The sequence below is a fragment of the Enhydra lutris genome, unplaced genomic scaffold (assembly GCF_002288905.1).
Source record: "Enhydra lutris kenyoni isolate GAN:26980312 unplaced genomic scaffold, ASM228890v2 scaffoldscaffold48, whole genome shotgun sequence".
Lineage (NCBI taxonomy): Eukaryota > Metazoa > Chordata > Mammalia > Carnivora > Mustelidae > Enhydra > Enhydra lutris.
The window spans coordinates 8,860,085-8,879,619 of NW_019154132.1; the positions used below are offsets into that span (position 1 = coordinate 8,860,085).

At 39.1% G+C, this 19,535-nt stretch overlaps 1 pseudogene; it reads left to right on the forward strand.

Annotated features, from left to right (window-relative positions):
• The first annotated feature begins 11,798 nt into the window (after positions 1-11,798).
• LOC111156681 overlaps positions 11,799-19,535 on the forward strand; it is a 32,057-nt pseudogene continuing 24,320 nt past the window's right edge.

Here is a 19,535-nt window from a genome sequence, read left to right on the forward strand (position 1 = left end):
AGACAGGAGTCCAAGATGGAAGGTATGTACACGTATTTGCTTGAGAAAACAAGTTTCTGGGAAGCATAGCCTGTGCTGAAATTTTAACTCCTAAAATACACTGCCAGAGGTGTTGAACTTCATGAGTGCCATTTAGTGATGATAATCTAGCAACGTTCGTATTCCCTTACCTCTGTTTGCTCTCTTTGAGCAACAATTGGTTTACTGGTGATAGGTAAAAACCTACACACTTGGAAGTGTTATGTGTCTATTTTTTTCCATTATTGCAATAAGCATAAGAAGTCTATTTCTTATAAATAAACTCTAGAAATTTCCCAGTGGGGCAATAGAAACTCTACAGCTTGTTTCCTTGCATGATAGCCTTTGAAAATAAGTTCCCCTAAAAGGGAGTGTTACTTTGGCAATAGGTACAATGGATAATAAGGGGCTGGCACTGACATTTCCTGAGGAATGGGGACATTGGTGATCTTTGGTTTGAGGTTATTTGTATGGGCTCTAAGAAACGCTCATTCTTACTAATGTACAAATATTTACAGGTACATTTTTACTTGGGAATATAGTCTCTGTAAATTTTATACGTATCTATTAAGTAATCACAGCTATTTCATTACTGATAAAAAAAAAAAAAGAAGCACCTGTTATATCTGGTGGAATGTTTAAAGACCTTGTCTCTTGTAGGCAGCAAATGGTGACCTCTGATCTGTATGGTTTCTCTAAGGAAGGCTCCCCAGGTATAGAACCCTGGGGCAATGGAAGATCTTAGCATTTGCCTGTGTCCATTGCCTAGAGTACCTTGTGTCTTCTTCTCTAAGCATCTCCCTTCTCTGCCACATACTTTGACATTGTCGAGGCATGGCAAACTCCATCTCACTGATATTTAAATTTATAACAAATCAGCAATTTGTGCATTATTACAGCCAAGTGTTAGTTTTTTTGATTCCGTAGGTAGCTTAACTTCAGTATGCCTACGACTAGTCTTCCACAAAATGGGGGAACATTAATGGTTGTCCCAATTCTTAATTCTTTTATTCATGTATTCAGCTGTGTTGTGATGGTCAAATACTCTCATTTAGATTAAAGTATTCTTAAAAAATGTAAAATATGTCACAAATGTGGAACAGTGTGTTAGTTCCAACAATGTGAATGCTTTATTAGACCCAGCAATATAACTATCTCTAAGTACATCCAAGAGATACTACTTGTATCTTTAAGTACATCAATACAACCATCTTGCTCTGGACATGAGTTTATATATATCTGACTAGCTTGTTCTGTTTGTTGCTCCTTGTGCATCTCACCATTCCCACCAGGTTAGAAGCCCCATGGACAGTTTATATTTGTCTTATGTCCCTCTACATATGTAGCAGAGTTCTGGTCACACTCTATACATCTCCATTCATGACTGACTCATGACAGTATTCATTTCTATGCTATCATGGATTTTTCTCGAAAACCACTGTTGTTTTGTGGTAGCTTTGAGCAACGTGTTCTGGCTGTTCCTGGTCCTCGGGCATGTGCAAAGTGACAGACCATTGTGATCCCAGAACCCAAGGAATCTGAAAGCACAGTGGACTCCAACTGGTTTAAAATTTAATAGCTGCATTGCCCTCATTTATGTTTGATGTGTGGCAAAACTAATAATATTTCTCTTAAGGGTGCTTGAAGGCAATGCAGGTTTAAGGAAAATATTCCCTACCATGTTTCATCCGCTGCCCTCTATGTAGAAGGCAAAAGCAACAGTTTTCCTATTGAAGGATATGAATGGCTTTTCCCCTTTGCTTGCCTGTGTGCAAGCATGAAGCAAACAGTGTCCTTGCAGTGCCCTGGAGCCCACTCTGTCACCGTGCTCTCGGAGCAGAGAGTGTTAAAAAGCTTTGGTTTTCCCTCCGTAACCGTTTAGAAGTACACAATGCAAGTCAACCGTCGTTTAATTTATTTTGCTTTGTTAGATGGCGGCGTTAATTAATTTTGCTTTGTCGCCTCGCTTGCCTCTTGATAACATCATTCTTTTTAATAGCAATGGAACCTTGCAAATGTCAAGCAGCCTGCCCCAATCACAACAGGCTGCAACATAAAAACACATTAGTTTGGAGGCACCACAAGTAACCACTTTAGGAAAAAAATGTAATAGCTGTAATTATGTTTGTGCCTGCCAGTGAGCTACCCTCCTCCTTCCTCTCTTTCTCTTTTCCCGTGTCCTCAATCGATTTTTATTGTACAAAAAGCAGCCTCTCTTGTCAAAGCTCAGTGGCCTCTGCCTTTTGGACAGTCAGCTATTCCTATCTGAGTTGACCCACCTGCCACATTGGCATGTTCTCTGATGCTCTCTGTGCTCGAACGCTCCATGTTGGGTCTCTTTGATTGAATTATGTCTTGTCCCATTTTGTACGCTCTCCATAATTTCAAAGTTATTTGTTCCCTTTTTATTAGATGGAAGCCTGTCTATAGTTCCATACTGCATCCCACAGTCCAAGATCAATTCAGAGCTAAGATGCCATTCCCCTTCTAACTGGGGGACTCTCCTAGAGCCTTGTCCTCCTAGCAGGGCTGAGTCTCAAGTTTGTCACCAAGAAGAGAAGACCTTAATACGTTAGTCTCCAGAGATTTCAAGCCATTCCTCAGCTTCAATGCAATCTGCTCTGGCTTGGTAACACTAGGGTATATAAAAGGTGAAAAGAAGCTTAAATCAGTAAAGGGATTTCTGCTTTTGGAAGTATCAGTGTGGTGTTTGCAGAGTGATAGTTCCTTTGGGCTTCCAGTTGAGTGTTGGAGAATTAAAACAGTAGCTGTGATAACAAAGAATGGGAAAGAAAACTTGGTTTCCATTTTTAAGAATGGAATTAGGTAAGTGAGGATGCCAGGGGTTAAAAGATGTGTGTGCCTGTGCGTGGGCATGTGTGTGTGTTGGCTTTAAGAGACCATCTCTGGATTTCACAGATGATCATACAGAATCAGCAAGTATTAAACCAGAGGACTGACTGCAAGGACCTCAAATCTATGACAGTTATTTAACTATGAGGAGCTGAGACTGAGAAAGGAGAATCCTTCCTTCTGAATGCTGCCAGCCACATGCAACCTGGCATGCCGTAGAGAGTATGAGTAGCTTCTGAGTCACATAGACTGGGGGATCACTTAGCAGATAGTTGAGCGACCTTGGATGAGGCTCTTAAATTCTCTGGTCCTCAGTTTCTTTACTTATAAACTGAGGCACTTCCTTGACAGGGCCCTTTTGAGGGTAAGAAATAATAAACCCCAAAGTAAATGAATTGAGCTATCATACTTCTGGGCACTTGGTGGTTCATTCATCATTTATTATATATACGTGTATGCGTGTATATGTATATATTTATATGTGCGTGTGAACATTTGTGTGTGTATCTATACTTCCATGTCTGCTTATGTACCAGGCTAAACACTGGGAATATACGAATGGTGACCAGCACAAACTTAGCCACTTTCTTTTTGGATCTCCTCGTCTAGTGGGAATGACTTGGTAAGTGTCACGAAAGGCTTTAATGCATTTTGTATCCATGTCCCTCCAGCGTTTGATGGAAATGGCCAGGAATGTAGGAAATTCCTGGGGTGGAGGGTAGGAATGGCACAAGCCAAAGACTTACCAAGTAGAAAGTCAAGGCCTATTGGAGCAGTGAAATAGAGAGTGTACTGGGTATAGAGTTTGTGTCCACAGGGACTGCAAAGAGAAGCAATTGATTTGAGGTCTATTTGAGGATCTTTGACTTGAAGGGATTTTTGTGCTTTCTTCTAGGTAATGGGAAGCAGGAAGCCATTCATAGATTTTGAGTGGTGGACATAGCAACTTAGGAAGAATATGGAGTTAGGAGAAATATATAGTGGAGGGGAAACTGTTCAAGACTGTTGTGCAGAGCAGCTGTGCTACGAATACATAAAGAAGAGAGAGGGAGTGACTCTAAGAGACGGGGCTGTTTGGGAAATCTGTTAATAACCACCAGTAGCCATTGAAAGACCATCTGGTATAACGGACAGTATGCAGACTTCAAAATCAGACCAAAGTGGGGTCAAATCCCTGCTCTATCCTTCACTTGCTCTGAGAAGCTAGGGGAGATGACTCGCCCTGTTGCTCCTCCTCACCCCACTTCCCTGGAAGTGCTTTGGGGAGCCTGAAATGAGCATTTTCAGCCTGTGCAGTACTTAGCATGAAGCCGTGAACTGGGGCTGGCTGTTAGGATTTTACAGGTCTGTACCAAGCTCACGCTCTCACTTGCATCTTTGCCTTTTATTGTCAGGACACCCCTTTTACTTTTCTCCTGACTTCAGGGAAAAGGAAACTGAAGCAGAGGAGGGTGGATCTCTTCGCCCAAGGTCCTCCCTTTCATAAGTATGGATATCCTGACTGACGCCTGATTGACACCAGAGAGCCACCACGGCCTCTCTGTTTCAGAGAAGAAACAACCCAAGTGTGGTTGAGGGCTGGCACTCCAAAGATAAACAGAAGAATTATGCATTGAGAAGAAACAAGTAAAATTGTGATTTTATAGACAGCAGAAAGGAATATCAAGCTAAAGGGGGTGTCAGTAGTAGATAATTTATGGGTGTCGGCATTCCATATAGGATCTAATCGTTCCACCCTCCCCGCCAGAACAAGTCTTAGGAAAGACTGCTTTTATCCCGTCAGTCCTGCACTGGAGAATCTTCAGTGATTCTCCACTGCCTTAGGACAAAACCCCATCCCCTTAACGTGCCTTTTGAAGTCTTCACCTTGACTCTGGCCTATATTTAGAACTATATCTTCTGATCAATTCATTGGAACCTGATTTGTACTGGACCACTTATTCCACCACTGAAATCTTCCTACATGTGAAGTTAGGCTTCCTCATGGTCCATCTGCTTTTCTGAGTCCATGCAAGCCCTGTGAGGTGATTAACAGGGAGGGCTCCACAAACTGACTTCATAGCTTTTCATTCTGGCTCCTCACTGCCTGGCTTGGGATGGTAGCCAAGTGACTTAACCACTCTGTAGTTTGGTTTTTTCATCTACAAAATGGGGATGTAAGCCATGCAATCTCAGTGTTGTTTTCAGGATTAACAGATACAATTCATGGACAGCACATAAAAGCATTCCAGAGACGTGTAGAATGTCAATAAACACTTGCTTCCACTATTATCTTGGGCCTTCATTCAAAGTCTAGGACAAAATTTCCTTCATTTGAGAGGCCATCTTTGACCATTACAGCCTAGTGAATTACCTCCACCTTAATGTCCTCAAATTTTCACAAAAGTTCTTTGGATTTGCATGTCTTACATTATTATCTCGTGAATGCACTCTGTGTGTGTGTGTGTGTGTGTGTGTGTGTGTGTGTGTGTTTATATGCATATATGTGAGTTTTCTTAATTAGACTAAAATAGCTGGTGGATGAAATGCTATCAAATCATTTTCTCCAACTTTTCGTGTATTTAATAAAGTCCTTTCCAAATAGTGGGTTCTCGATGAGTATTTACTGATGGGGGCATTAAAAAGTCTTCTGATAGATGGTCCTAGAAATATTACCAATTATTTTATCAGCTATAAGCAAAAGTAATAAAGAACTAACCCAGAGAATGTGAGGGAAGATAGTCACTAGTCAATTAAGAAAGCATTTTCGGGCGCCTGGGTGGCTCAGTGGGTTAAAGAAAGCATTTTCAATTCAGCTTATATTTACATGAGTCTGTATTGAATAGCAGCCTTAAAGGACACAAAAAACATGCTGAGTGTGGCAGAGATAGATCCTGCATTGGTTTGACAATCACAATGTCCTGAACAAAGGTTTGAGGTCATCCTACTCCATAGCTTCCTCTACTCACCTTTTTAATATCCTAAAGAAATCTATTCTTAATAATCAATTGGAATTAAAGAAGAGCACAGACATTTCAAATTAAATATCTTAATTAAATGCACATCTGAGAACCTTAATTTAATATATTACCTAAAGCTCCATGCTCTCAAGACATCTTAATTTACACTGAGTATAATCGCACCTTACTCTCACTTCAGGCAGGAAATGGTACAGGTAGCTCTTTACACTCCCTAATGGAGAGTAAAATTTCTATTATAAAACAATACTGCACATGCAAACAGCCTCTGTTTATTTTAAAGTACAAACTGTTTATCTAGACAGGTCACTAAGACTTTGTTTTTCCAAAATTTGAAGCACTCGAGCTAAGTATTTATAAACAAACAGAACTGAGGAAAAGTAGGTATTAAAATTTTTGATTCTATGATAATTAATAATGACTTAGTTTAATTGAGGTTAAAGTAACCTTAAAACTCCAGTAAATTAAAAAAAAAAAATTGTTTTTCCTCTGAGAATTAATGCCTGCCAGAAATATGGGTAACAGAAGAAGATACAATAGGAAAACATGTACTAAATCGTCTATTTTCTGTGTTCAGTAAAGTTAGCTTTATATTAACATGCTAATTTTAAAAAGAAAAAAACATGTAAATATGATATTTTTAAGATATATTTATTTTAGATAGAGAGAACAAGTCGGGGGGGAGAGAATCTTCGGGCAGACACCCTGCTGAACACAGAGCCCAGTGTGGGGCTGGATGTGGGGCTTGACGTGGGGCTGGATCCCATGACTCTCAGCTCATAGCCTGAGCCAAAACCAAGAGTCAGACACTCAACATACTGAGCCACCCAGGCACCCCTGTGATTTTTTTTTTTTCTTAATTGCAAGGTTTGCTTCCTATTGCCCCTCCTCCCAAAATAATAATAATAATAATAATAATAATGTAAAATAAGACTTTCACACTTCACATAAGTATACTGAATAGTTTTTCTTGTAATAAGTATTCATTTTCTTCCTACCTTCCTTCCTTCCCTCCTTTCTTTCTACCTCAAGAATTACTAGTTTTAGAAATAACTTGGTACATTATATCCCTATAATTTCTTCTGCTTTGGCAATAGGATATTTTATTTTACCTTTTTTATTGCAAGTAGTTACATAAAATAGAATTAGGCAGCAAGGAAATTAAAGGTTATGACCAAGTGAAACACAGAAAACTGGAGGATTTGGAAGAACATAGTGAAAAACCCATGCCACCTCCATTGGGCCAGTAAGACATTCCTTAATGTCTTCATTTAGAACAGCAGAAAACAAATAGCAAGTGATGGAAAAACCCTTGGGCATCGTCATAGGAAAATGTGTTAAAATAACACAACAAAACACCCAGATTTAGAAAATATTTAGATGCGTGAGTTCCTGCATAATGAATGTCATCTCTGACATCTTGCAGAAATATTTTTATACTTGGCATGAAATGATAAAGCCTGCCCTAAGATTTGAGGACTTGGAGATATAGGATGGAAACAATAAAGAATAACAATGTTTAAATCAAAACACAGAAACTATTTCACCTCTTTTAAATCTTTTTTTCCCAGTGTCATGCCATACAATTCATTTAGATCCACAAGTTTACCTGATTGATATGCAGCTGGTGTGTTTATATGGGTGACGGGGAATTTTTTCCCAGTGTTACAATGAGCCTTTAAAAGGGATTATATTCTACTGGCAAGCTAAGAATGATGTTTAAACATGGCTTCCTCAGCATTTATCTCTGAGTTATTCAATTTGAGTATCTCCTAGGAGTAAAATATTTGATTATGAAACTTTTGTTTGGCACTTCAAATGCCACTGCAGAAATAGTTTTCCTAGCTCATGTGAACAGCTAAAGTGCCCCCCCAAAGGTGCATGGTGACTTTGAGGAGAATATGTGTTACCTGTAGCCAAAATATGCCTTCATGCAAAACCCCGGAAATGGTAGCTGGTAGACAGGAGGCATTAGGGACCTCTAGTTGACTAGGCTGGGCTAGTTTCTGAGGTCTATGTGTTAAGTCCCTCATTCTGTTTTAGTTTCTGGAATATTCACCACCTTTGTGCTCCCCTCCCCCCACTCCTACTGACCCCGCTTGTCTTCCCTGAGGAAGAGAATAGTCCAATTCTATCTGAAACAGAAAGCTAATACTTCTTGAAAGTGACTGATGAGTTCTAGCTCTTAATAGGCCAAGGACAATCAATGGGGCATGAAACGTGCTGGGCAGAAGCTGGCCGACCATGCGGATATGCCAAAATGACCCTACATCAGCCATCAGGATAAGGAGTACAGCCAAACCAACCCAGTCCTCTTTAGTGACGAGTTAAGCGATATTAGTCCACATTTCTCCAATAAAAATCATTCCCTATCATTTAACAACAACTCCCCTTGTGATTTAGGTTGTTATTTGTCTAGCACAAAGCATCATGCAGAACAACTGCCCTCTGTCATACACGATGACTATTTCCTACATAAAAGAAGATCCAGCTGTGTCTGGAAATTCCAAGACATTTTCTATTTAAGAGGGTATGCTAGACTAATTTGTGCAATGATGAGGTCATTGGTCTTGGGCTTCGGCTCACTTTTTATTTCTCTTCTTTAATCTCATTCTCTTCGTTCTCTTTATTACTGAGAGGGAAGCAAACTCACAAAAACCTGTTATCTATTATCCTTGTTCCAAATTTTGCTGGTTCTCAGTCCCTAGGGTTCAAAGTCAATATGTTTGGTAATGACTTTTTACAAAGAAAAAAGAAAAGGAACAGAGATTGGATTTCAAGTGTTATGATAAATGCACATCTGAATTTTCAGCTGAGTTTGGCTTCCAGAACTCTGCATCAGTTATGTGGGAAGGCATATCTTCTGAGAAACTGAAAACTGACTGATCGTTAAATTAAATGCCATATTCTGTCTCTGCGTGTGTCTCTCCTTCTGTCTGTCTGTCTCTCATCAATACCTCCTTCTACCTCTTTCTTTCCCATATACAGACACACAGATACACACACACACACCCCTAAAATTTACTCAGGGAACCACTTACTCATGGTGTAAATAGAAAATAATCAATAATTGAGTTTACTATCAGTTTGAGATATCAGATTTATATTACCCGTATCTTCCCCCCTTCACCTTGAATTGACTTATTTATTGGTTTCAAATTAGCTTTATTTTATTATGTTGACTTTTTAGAATAAAGATATATGGTGAGTGTTCTGTTTAAAAAAAGATGCTAAAATGTGTTGAAAACCCCATCAGCAAAAGGAATTCCAAATGCAATCTGTTTCAGAAACTTACAACCCAAGATGAATATTAATTTATTTTATGTAAACAATATGCAGCATGGGGTTCAACCAACAGTATTTATTTTCTCTTTTAAGATTTTATTTACTTATTTAGAGAGAGAGAGAGAGTAAGCTTGAGAGGGGGGCAGAGGAGAGGGAAAGGGAGAAGCAGACTCCCCGCTGAGCAGGGAGCCCAGCACGGGGCTCAATTCCAGGACTCTGAGATCATGACCTGAGCTAAACGCAGACCCCTAACCAACTGAGCCACCTAGGTGCCCCAACCAACAATATTTCTTTAAAAATAAAAATAAGACAAAAGTTTTTTTTTTTTTTAAGATTTTATTTATTTATTTGACAGACAGAGATCACAAGTAGGCAGAGAGGCAGGCAGAAAGAGAGGAGGAAGCAGGCTCCCCGCTGAGCAGAGAGCCCGATGTGGGGCTCGATCCCAGGACCCTGGGATCATGACCTGAGCCGAAGGCAGAGGCTTTAACCCACTGAGCCACCCAGGCGCCCCAAGACAAAAGTTTTTTAAAAAGTGTCAGTTTCACCAGTTCCTGTTTATATATCGTATAGCTTTCTGGCTTACCATGGAGAATTCAGGAAATACTGTTGCATTTTTGAAATTAAAATGTAAATCATTTTAATCTCCTCCTGAGAATTTTCCTTGTTTTAGTCTTTCTTTTCTCAAGCACTGTATGAATTAAAAGAGGGGTGTGTGTGTGTGTGTGTGTGTGTGTGTGTGTGTGAGATTATATGTATCTGTGGGATTTTCCAAGTTGGTAACTAAGTTTCCTGATAGTTGAAACCAGCTTGGGTCTTGGCATCGTTAGCGCTTGATCAAACCCAAAAAGTTTAGGTCACAGTGGAAAATTCCCATATGGGTTGTGTTATACTTTTTACCCTCCAATCAAAAAGCACAGTTCTTCCTAGGAATGCACAGATAAAGGGACACCTGGAGTGGCTGGCCTAGCTCTTAAGGGACATAAACCTCAGCATCCTCATTGCCTGCTCCCTCCAGGGCTTTGAGGGATTCTTGCACCATCCCGTAGCCGCTGAGATCACTGAGATTCTGAATTGGGGAGCCAGAGGAAAGAAGGTGAGAGACGGCTATTTTTCCATCCAGGTGGTAACAGCTTTTTGCCCCAATAGGCTAGACATTCCGTGCTAGAGCAGAAGTTCTGTCCCCCAAAGCTGAACACAGCTCTACTGTGTAGAGCTGAAACCTGAAACAGCTCTACTCATAAACTTCAGTGTGCTTCTCATGCCGGTGCTCAGCTGTGCAAACCCCCAGAGTACGCATCATCTGTTCATCAGATTGTCCCATGGATCTGATGGTCTCCGCATTCCTGGGAACATGGCAGGGCGAGGGGGGAGGGCCTAAGCACAGCTGGATGTGTACACTGACAAAGTAGTTCAGATTAGAGAAAAAAATATCATCTTAAACTTCTAGACACATTTGAAAAGGGAAAGCAAAGCGCCACTTCAGCCAAGCGTTTGCCAGATGTCTCTGCTCCAATCTGAAGGCAAACTAGAGCAAAGCTTTGACACTAAGGGCCCTTAAGCTCCTACTGTAGATTTGTTATTAATTAAAAATTCAGCAAGGGAAATCTCACGTTCTTTAAAGGAATGCTTTATCTATTTCCCCATATGAGGATGAGTTCTTATAAATTCTATTTTATGATACTCATATCGATGGTTTGGGAGAACGAATTAATTGTTGGGGGAACAAAGCAGGTGAGTGAACACAGAAAAAAAGTCTTACCAAAAGAACAATTAAATGAGATAGGTCATATGATCAGGGTTGAATATACTCCTGAGGATTCTCCAGGTTCCTTTCTTTCTGTATGAGGAGACTCAGAGAAACCGCTACTTTCCCAAGGACTATTATTTAAGTCTACAAGTGTATTGAAAAGCTTAAGGTCTGGAAATCAAAATCTGAGTGACTATTAGGGAATTAAGAGTTACTTCAGATAGTCTTCATCATAATTGAAATCACATCATGGTTCCGGTACTTGAAATTCCAGTAATATTCTCCTTTTTTCCCCTTAATTCAGTTCCCTGGTTTAAGGCACATTTTTCAGTGCTAGAGATATTGGTGATATAATGAAGGGACTTGAAAGACTCAAAACAACAATAAAATAAATCAGTAATATTCATAATGGAGTCACTATTATAGCAAAGTGATGTTTTCCATTATCCATAAAGCATCAGGTGTTATGGCCTTTTTTTCCTCTTTGTCCAAGTTTGGTACCCTTTCCAATTTTGGTTAACTCTTCTATTGACCTAATCATGATGTCTGAAACTCCAGGATATGAAGTTATAGCTTTTCAGTAATAAACAAGCTTTCTTTGGTGCCAGTTTAACTTACCCTGGTGTGCCCCTGGCATACACCCTAGAGCTGTCATGTTTACAAAGCTGTGTCTCCATAGAATTTTACATGTGAAAGTTTTTATGAAAGGTACAGGAATTAGTAACATGTTTCCATTTGCACATAGAGACACTCAGAGTAATTTAGTGCATACCACGACTCAAATGGTGACATTGTCTGCATGTGGCCAACACTTGGACATACCTGCTAGAGAGAAAAGCACATGAGAAAGAAGGTACAAGTGTGGGATTATGACACATGTCCTCACAGTGAGAAAGAGAGAGTGAGATCCTAGGATCCTAGAGAAGGCTTGGGGAATGGGGCAGAAACTTGTTCCAGGATGTGAAGGAGGAAAGCCTGTTGCACATCCTAGCCTTGGAGAATGGAAGAAAGCTGATAGTACAGATAAAGAAGGCATGTTTAGCGAAAGTGATGGATTGTGTTTTGAAGTATTGATGGTTTGGACCTGAAAGACATGTGGTAAGAAGTGAAATCTCTTTCTCAATTGCTCTCGTAATCCTGAACACAAAGCCATTGCCAACAGATGAAAATTTTCTATAGTCATATATCAAAAAGTTGTCAAAATATTATGTAATCTACTTGCACCTTCATGGCCCTGGAATTCAGCTAGTATATACTGAAACTATGTCCTCTGCCTCTGTGTCCCAGCCACAGTTTCCTCTCGTTAGCCGAACAGTGTCAGGGATTTTTTTGGTGTGTGTTTTAGACATGATTTATGTATGTATAAGTAATTATATTGTCTCATTTTCCACAACAACTGTAGCATACTCTTTTGCACCTGGATTTCTTTATTTATACCCCCTCTCTCCTTCTCCTACTCTTCCTATCTCCTTATGTTTATGGGTATGTGTTATATATTTTATAGGATACTGCTACTCTTTTCTAAAGTAAGATACTCAGTTACCTAATCCCTAATGGTAAGTTTTTTGAAATCCTAGCATCAGATTAGAAAGAAACACATTTAAATCTCATTCACCTCATATTGACTATCTAATCACCCCATCTTGAATGATTAACCATAGGATTAAGCATAAACCCCAGGACAGTGGTTGAGAATATGGACTCCAGAGTAAGCAAGCCATGACAGGGTAAGCTTGGCTTCATGCTGTCCAGACCTCCCTCTGACAGAACTTGCTGTGAGGAATGCAGTTAGCTGCCAGCCTCCAGCAACAGTGCCTGTGAGATCTGTAGCACATTCAAGCTCAGCCATGCTTTCCCTGGGCACTGGTCAGCCAATGACCAAATATGACTGCGCACTAGCTCCTGGACATTTCTGCTCCATGCAGGACCCCTCCATGAGCCATCATTTTTGGGAGATTCCAGTGGGCTGACTGAGATCTTCTTTGAGTTATATCATAGTATGAGTCTTCCTCTTCAGTCTTTTTTCTTATGTATTTTCCTTTCACACATACCAGAACATTTTCTGAAGAAAATGAAGACATTTTCTGAAGTCCTCACCTTCTTTTGCTTTCTCTCTTTACTTTTTGTGGGCACCACTCCCAGTAAGTCTCTTGCATTTTTACTCTATACTGACACTGGCTCTCCAAAGGACCCAGAGTGATACATATGATTTATATCTGGGTCTTATGTGTTATCATTTTATGAATGTGAGTGATTTACTTAATTTTTCTCTTTTCCATTACCCACTTTTAATTATCATAGAAGCGATGCATGCAGAAAAAAATAAGCAAAGATTCTTGCTCATTTTTCCAGAGAAACTCCTCAATTAATTTCTCTGAAATAGAACATGAGGAGATAACAGTCTGAGTTCTTACATTTTAGAAAAAGTCTACTTTGGTTTTCATTCAATTATTAGTTCCCCTGACTACAGAGTTATGAGTACAAATTCATTCTATTTTCCTAGAAGTTTGAAGGCCTGATTTTCTAGTAACTAGTGTCATTGCTGAAAAACCTAATGACTCTTTAAAACCCAATCCTCTGTAGGTAAACTACATTTACTCTTTGGAAGTTTTAAGAATTCTTTTATACACTCTTGGTGCTTGAAAATTTCACTGCCATATTTCTAGACACAGGTATGTTTTTGTTTATCATGCTGAGCACTCTAAGAACTTGTTTACTTTTAAGACCAATTCATTGTTGTCTTCAGTTCTGGGAAATTTTCTTCTATTATCACTTTGATTATTTCCACCACTTAAGTTTCTTTCTATTCTCTTTCTGGTAGCTCTTTTTTAAAAAAAATTTAATTTAATTTTTTTTCAGTGTTCCAAGATTCATTGTTTATGCACCACACCCAGTGCTCCACGCAATATGTGTCCTCCTTAGTACCCACCACCAGGCTCACCCAACCCCCCACCCCCCTCCCCTCCAAAACCATCTGTTTCTCAGTGTTCACAGCCTCTCATGGTTTGTCTCCCTCTCCGATTTCCCCCAACTCACTTCTCCCCTCCTTCTCCCAAAGTCTTCCGTGTTATTCCTTATGCTCCACAAATATGTGAAACCATATGATAACTGACTCCCTCTGCTTGACTTATTTCGCTTAGCATAATCTCTTCTAGTCCCATCCATGTTGATACAAAAGTTGGGTATTCATCCTTCTGAAGGAGGCATAATACTCCATTGTATATATGGACCATATCTTCTTTATCCATTCATCTGTTGAAGGGCATCTTTGTTCTTTCCACAGTTTGGCAATTGCAGACATTGCTGGTATGAACATTGGAGTACATATGGCCCTTCTTTTCACTACATCTGTATCTTTGGGGTAAATACCCAGTAGTGCAATTGCAGGGTCATAGGGTAGCTCTATTTTTAATTTCTTAAGGAATCTCCACACTGTTTTCCAAAGTGGCTGCACCAACTTGCATTCCCACCAACAGTGTAAGAGGGTTACCCTTTCTCTACATCCTCTCCAACACTTGTTGTTTACTGTCTTGTTGATTTTGACCATTCTAACTGGTGTACGGTGGTATCTCAATGTGGTTTTGATTTGAATCTCCTTGATGGCTAATGATGATGAACATTTTTTAATGTGTCTGTTAGCCATTTGTATGTTTTCTTTGGAGAAGTGTCTGTTCATGTCTTCTGCCCATTTTTCGATGTGATTATCTGTTTCGTGTGTGTTGAGTTTGAGGAGTTCTATTATAGAAGTTGGACTTCTTGATTGCTAGTTTATGTATATTTCTCTCACACTTTTGCAAAAGTATTTTTAAATTATTTCATGTTCTGCATGTCGTCTACTTCTGTTGACTTTTTTTGCACATATGTTTCTGATTTGTAAGAATTCTACTTTATTTTCCTTCCATTTATTTCTTATTATAAGCTTGTGCAGGCTTCATAGATATAATGGTTTATCTTAACAGGAAATTGGGAGCTAGATGAGGTAGTGGATATATCTGGGCTGAAATACCTTTTTTTATTATTATTAATTGGACTCACGTTTTCCTATCACTTTTGTTAAGCTTCTTTCTAAGTTAATCTGAAAGATTCATAGCTTGAGAGAGTTTATTTAAAATTAAATATTCAACTCTTTTCTAGGGTTCACTGGAAGTATTCATTTAACTTGGATTTCATTTGCTGGTTAAGTTTACACTTCTCTCCCCACAACTGTAACTCTTGTGCATACAAATCTACTTACATTTTAATAACCCAAGATAATGTTTCCTCAAAAACTTCACCCACTCAGTGTTCATTTTTCTAGAAATGATTAATGATGATAATTTATATAGAGTCTTCTACTGAAAATCACATTAAATAAAAACATTGCCAGTACAGCCTCATATCTCATTACACTGAAGAGCAATACTTAGAATAAATGTTGCTACTTTAACCAGTTGCAAATCTTCAAAGCTGCATCTGTGAAGAAATGCTATAGTTAAAAGAAATTATTCTTATATTCATGCTGACCATATTATCCTTATTTATAGAGGCAGTATCCAGGAGACATTAAAAGTTCTTATTCTATAGGGCACCTGGGTGGCTCAGTCAGTTAAGCGTCTGCTTTCAGCTCAGGTCATGATCATAGGGCTGGGATGGAGCTCCACACTGGGTTCCTTGCTCAGCAGGGAGCCAGCTTCTCCCTTTTCCTCTGCCTGTCCCTCACCCTGCTTGTCCTCTCCCTCCCTCCTTCCCTCTCTGTCAAACAAATAAATAAAATCTTTTAAAAAAACATTCTTATTGTAGACATAACAGACTGGGTTCAAATCCCAATTCAACTATATGCTCTTGGATAAGCAGATTTTTCTGAACCTGTTTCTTCATAGTGTTGGTGTGACTATGGAAAAATGTGTTGCATGTGTTGTATTTAGTATAGTTCCCAACATGCTGCAAGCATTCATAAACATTAGTTCTTATGATCAATGAGTAAACTGACAATCTCTCAGAGGAAAATTATTGTATCCATTTTTTCCAAAAGTGATTGCATCTTTTTATTTCTTGTTACCTCATTGCATTTTGTTTTACCTCCAGAATACTTCTTGTTTACTCTCACCTTGCATGTACAGTTATTTTTTGCTTCTCCAACTATGCTTTTAGAATGAGGCAGCCAAGATTACCACATTTTCTCCTTCAGCATGACTAACAGGTATCTTGAATGTTGTACTTCATCAATGAAAAAGAAAAGGTGATGGCACAGTGGAATTAGGGATAGAGTTTGACCCCCAGAGTCTCCATGGATAAAGATGTTTTCAAATTACAAACTCAATCAAGCTTTTAGGAGGTAGAATCTGACAAAACCTATGTGGAAAAGGAAGATACTTATAAATAAATGAAGAAGGGCTTCAAAAATAAGTAGAAGCTAATCATGAGTGACAGAGTGAAAGAAAGTCTTGTAGATTGAGTAAATGAGGTTAGGCATGTCAAGGGTATAAACAGTCTTAGGTAAATGGTATGTGCTCTAAGATAGTAATTTCTTTGAACATAAGAAAGGGAGTGAGGAGAAGATTAGGGAATGGGTATGCACTGTGAAGAGCTTTGTGAAATTAAATACCTCTCCCTGAATCTTTTACTCCTGGTGACTACTGTTTCAGATGGTGAGCCTCATTCATGAAATAATGTACACCTTCACTGAGGAACATGGGTTCATCTAACAGGTGCTTTCTGAGATGAAGCAAGTACATGGTGGCCACTAACACCTTCTTTCCAACCCTATGGCTAAGATTCTGGGCTGCCACAAATGCAATTTGGTCAGCCATATCCAGGGGAATCCGGCCTAGACTTAGTAGAGGAGCAGAGAGGAAGACTTAGGCCTGGCAGTTATACAACTGAAAAGTTTACAGAAGGCTTTGGATTATTATTGATCTATAACTTCCTTGCTGTGCGTTTGGTCCATTTCTAGATCCTGAGAATCAGCCAGCACTATCCTTGGTCTTTAATATGTTTCAGAAATATGTTTAATATCTCTCAGATGTCCAGGTTATGGCCATTCTGACACTCATTAGCACCTCCAACGAAGAAAGAAAATCGAAAACAAAATGGATTACAGCCTAAATCCAACAGTTTTAACATGTCTTGATGGGCTTGGCAGAAAAGGTAAAACTCTGGACTAAATAGTTTCAAAAGTTTTTGGATGTCTCCAAAGGCTCTCACTCTGAAAGAATATAAAAATTAACCTTTAGTATTTTTTTCTACTTTCAAAGGCTTAATCTTTGTTGTTCCAAATTTGCTCTAACACCTCTCTTGTTTACTGCTTTTGTTAACAGCTAGAGTTCCTCACGACTTAGAAATAGCCATTTTCCCACTCCGATTCCCACTTCCTGCATCCAGGGTAGAATTGGCAGAGTGGCTTGCTGCTGCTCTTGGTGTGTGGAGCCCAAGGATCTCTCTGTGGTAGGCTAGGGAGGGTGTGAAGCTTGGATAGCAAGGGAAGGAGCCCAGTAATGTATCACAAAGCTCCTTCCTTCCTTCTTGGCAGGAGTTGTTGCTTAAAGCCAGCAGGTGCTTAATGCTGTTAAATTTATGAGTAGTGAGAGCTGTTGGATTTCTTAACATCTGGGTAACATAAATTATCAGATTTTTTTTTTTTTTTGGTCCAACGTAGTTGGAAAGTGATTTTGAAATCCATGGAAAGCCATTAAATAACCTTTACTGGAATGTGTTTATTTCTGAACATTTACCTCTGTGTCTGCTGGCTGTCCCTCAATGAGCTGACAGACCCTGGCTTGGCAGGAAGTGACAGAGTCAAGGAAAGTTAAGCCACAACATTTTCCTCTTGAGATCCCTGAATAGGACACACGGTACTTCTAATGTATTCATTTATAGTTTTTGTTTTGTATTTTTTTCTGGCTTGGAATCATGAGTAAGTTAAGTGCAGAACCAAAGTTTCAATTTGTGAATGACTTCCATGGGTCATTTTTCATTTTAAACTAGGTGTGATATTCAGAGCCACTTCCAGATTCCCCTTTCCTCCCCTTGCCTCTATTCCTTTGTTACAACAAAGAATAAGTTAATAACCTGTCAAGAGATTTTAAAAAGTAAGGTAAAATAGGAAGAAAGGAATTGGCCTTTTCTTTACTGTAAAAAGCTACCCACCTAACATGGTCCATCCATACTACTATTGCCTACCAGGACTGCTGATTACAAAGAGGAGTTTCTTAAACTTTCAGCCATTGTTGATTTTAAGTGGTAGTATCCATAGAAAGCTTACACTAGCATTTTTGGGTAATGAAAAAGACCATTCAAGCTTGCAGTGTTTTGAGAGATTATTTTCCTATCCATATTTTACTTTCCAACAGAAATTGTGGTTGTATATAACACTGGTTTAAAATATTGCTATATTTTATACCTTGACTGTATAACTGAATTTACTGAATTTATTTTTTTAAGATTTAATTTACTTATTTGAAAGAAGGAAAGAAAGAGAGAGAGAGAAGAGAGAGAAGAGAGAGCGGGAGAGAGAGCTCATGCATGCAGGAGAGGGGGAAGGGTTAGAGGAAGAGGGAGAGGGAGATGCAGACTCCCCACTGAGGGAGGAGCCTGACACAGGGCTAGACCTAGCTTGATCCCAGGACCCTGAGATCAAGACCTGGGACAAAGAAAGTCAGATGCTTAACCAACAGAAAGCCACCCACGCCCCTCTGAATTACTGGATTTTAAAAAAAGAAAAAAATAACACAAAATGTGGTAGCCTATTTTCCCATAATGCAATGGAAAGCTTAATGTACTCATAAGAACACTGAATGGAGACCCAGTCTCTACATTTTTCTTACTCTGTGACCATGAGCAAAATATGTCAAAATTTGGAGTCACTGTTTTTCTTGTGTGGAGTAAGATTTGCAATGAACACTATGGATAGCACCCCAGAATTCCCCACATCTTTGGCTTACTGCTTAATAGTGAAGCAGTTTGGGAAATTGCTGTGAGGTGAGGGGAAGATTTGGTTGTCCTAAGAGTTATCTGATCCCTTTTTGCTGGTGAATTTTTCAGCAAATGGGTATGTGACCTAATTCTTGATAATGTGCTAAAATAAAATCTTTCCTGGAGACTTCTGAGACAGTCGTTTCAGTTCTTAAGAGAAAGTCACCAGGAGCCTCTCTCCACTTGTATGTAAATCTAGAAGCACATTGTTCCAGGTGCTACCCCAGCCATCAGTGATCTTTGAAGAAAGACAGCCAGAGGACAGAGCTGAAAATTAATGAAGATTAAACCTGAATGCATGATAGAGAAAAGATTCGAGAGCCTTAATCAAATCTCCTCTGGATCCTACACCTAGTTTGTAGGCCCACAGTTATGTGAGCCAATGCAATTGTGTACTGTTTATAGAACAGTTAAGGTGGGTTTATATGAGTTTTGTCTGGAAGGATCACAGATGATACAGGAACAATTCCAATAACTCATGAGGATTATTTTGAGGGCTAAATGAAGAACCCATTTGGAATAATCTTGTGGATTTTATTACCCATTGAAGATGGCTCCCATCTTTCATTTGTAGTTCTTCGTCTCTTCCCAAAAGGCATTAGAATAAAAGGGTGAAATATTAGGGAAAATAAGTGGAAGAACAGATTAAGTTCCACTGTTGTATGGATAAGACTATTAAAATATAAATTATGGAGTTGTGAAATAGATTAATGTTTTCAGAC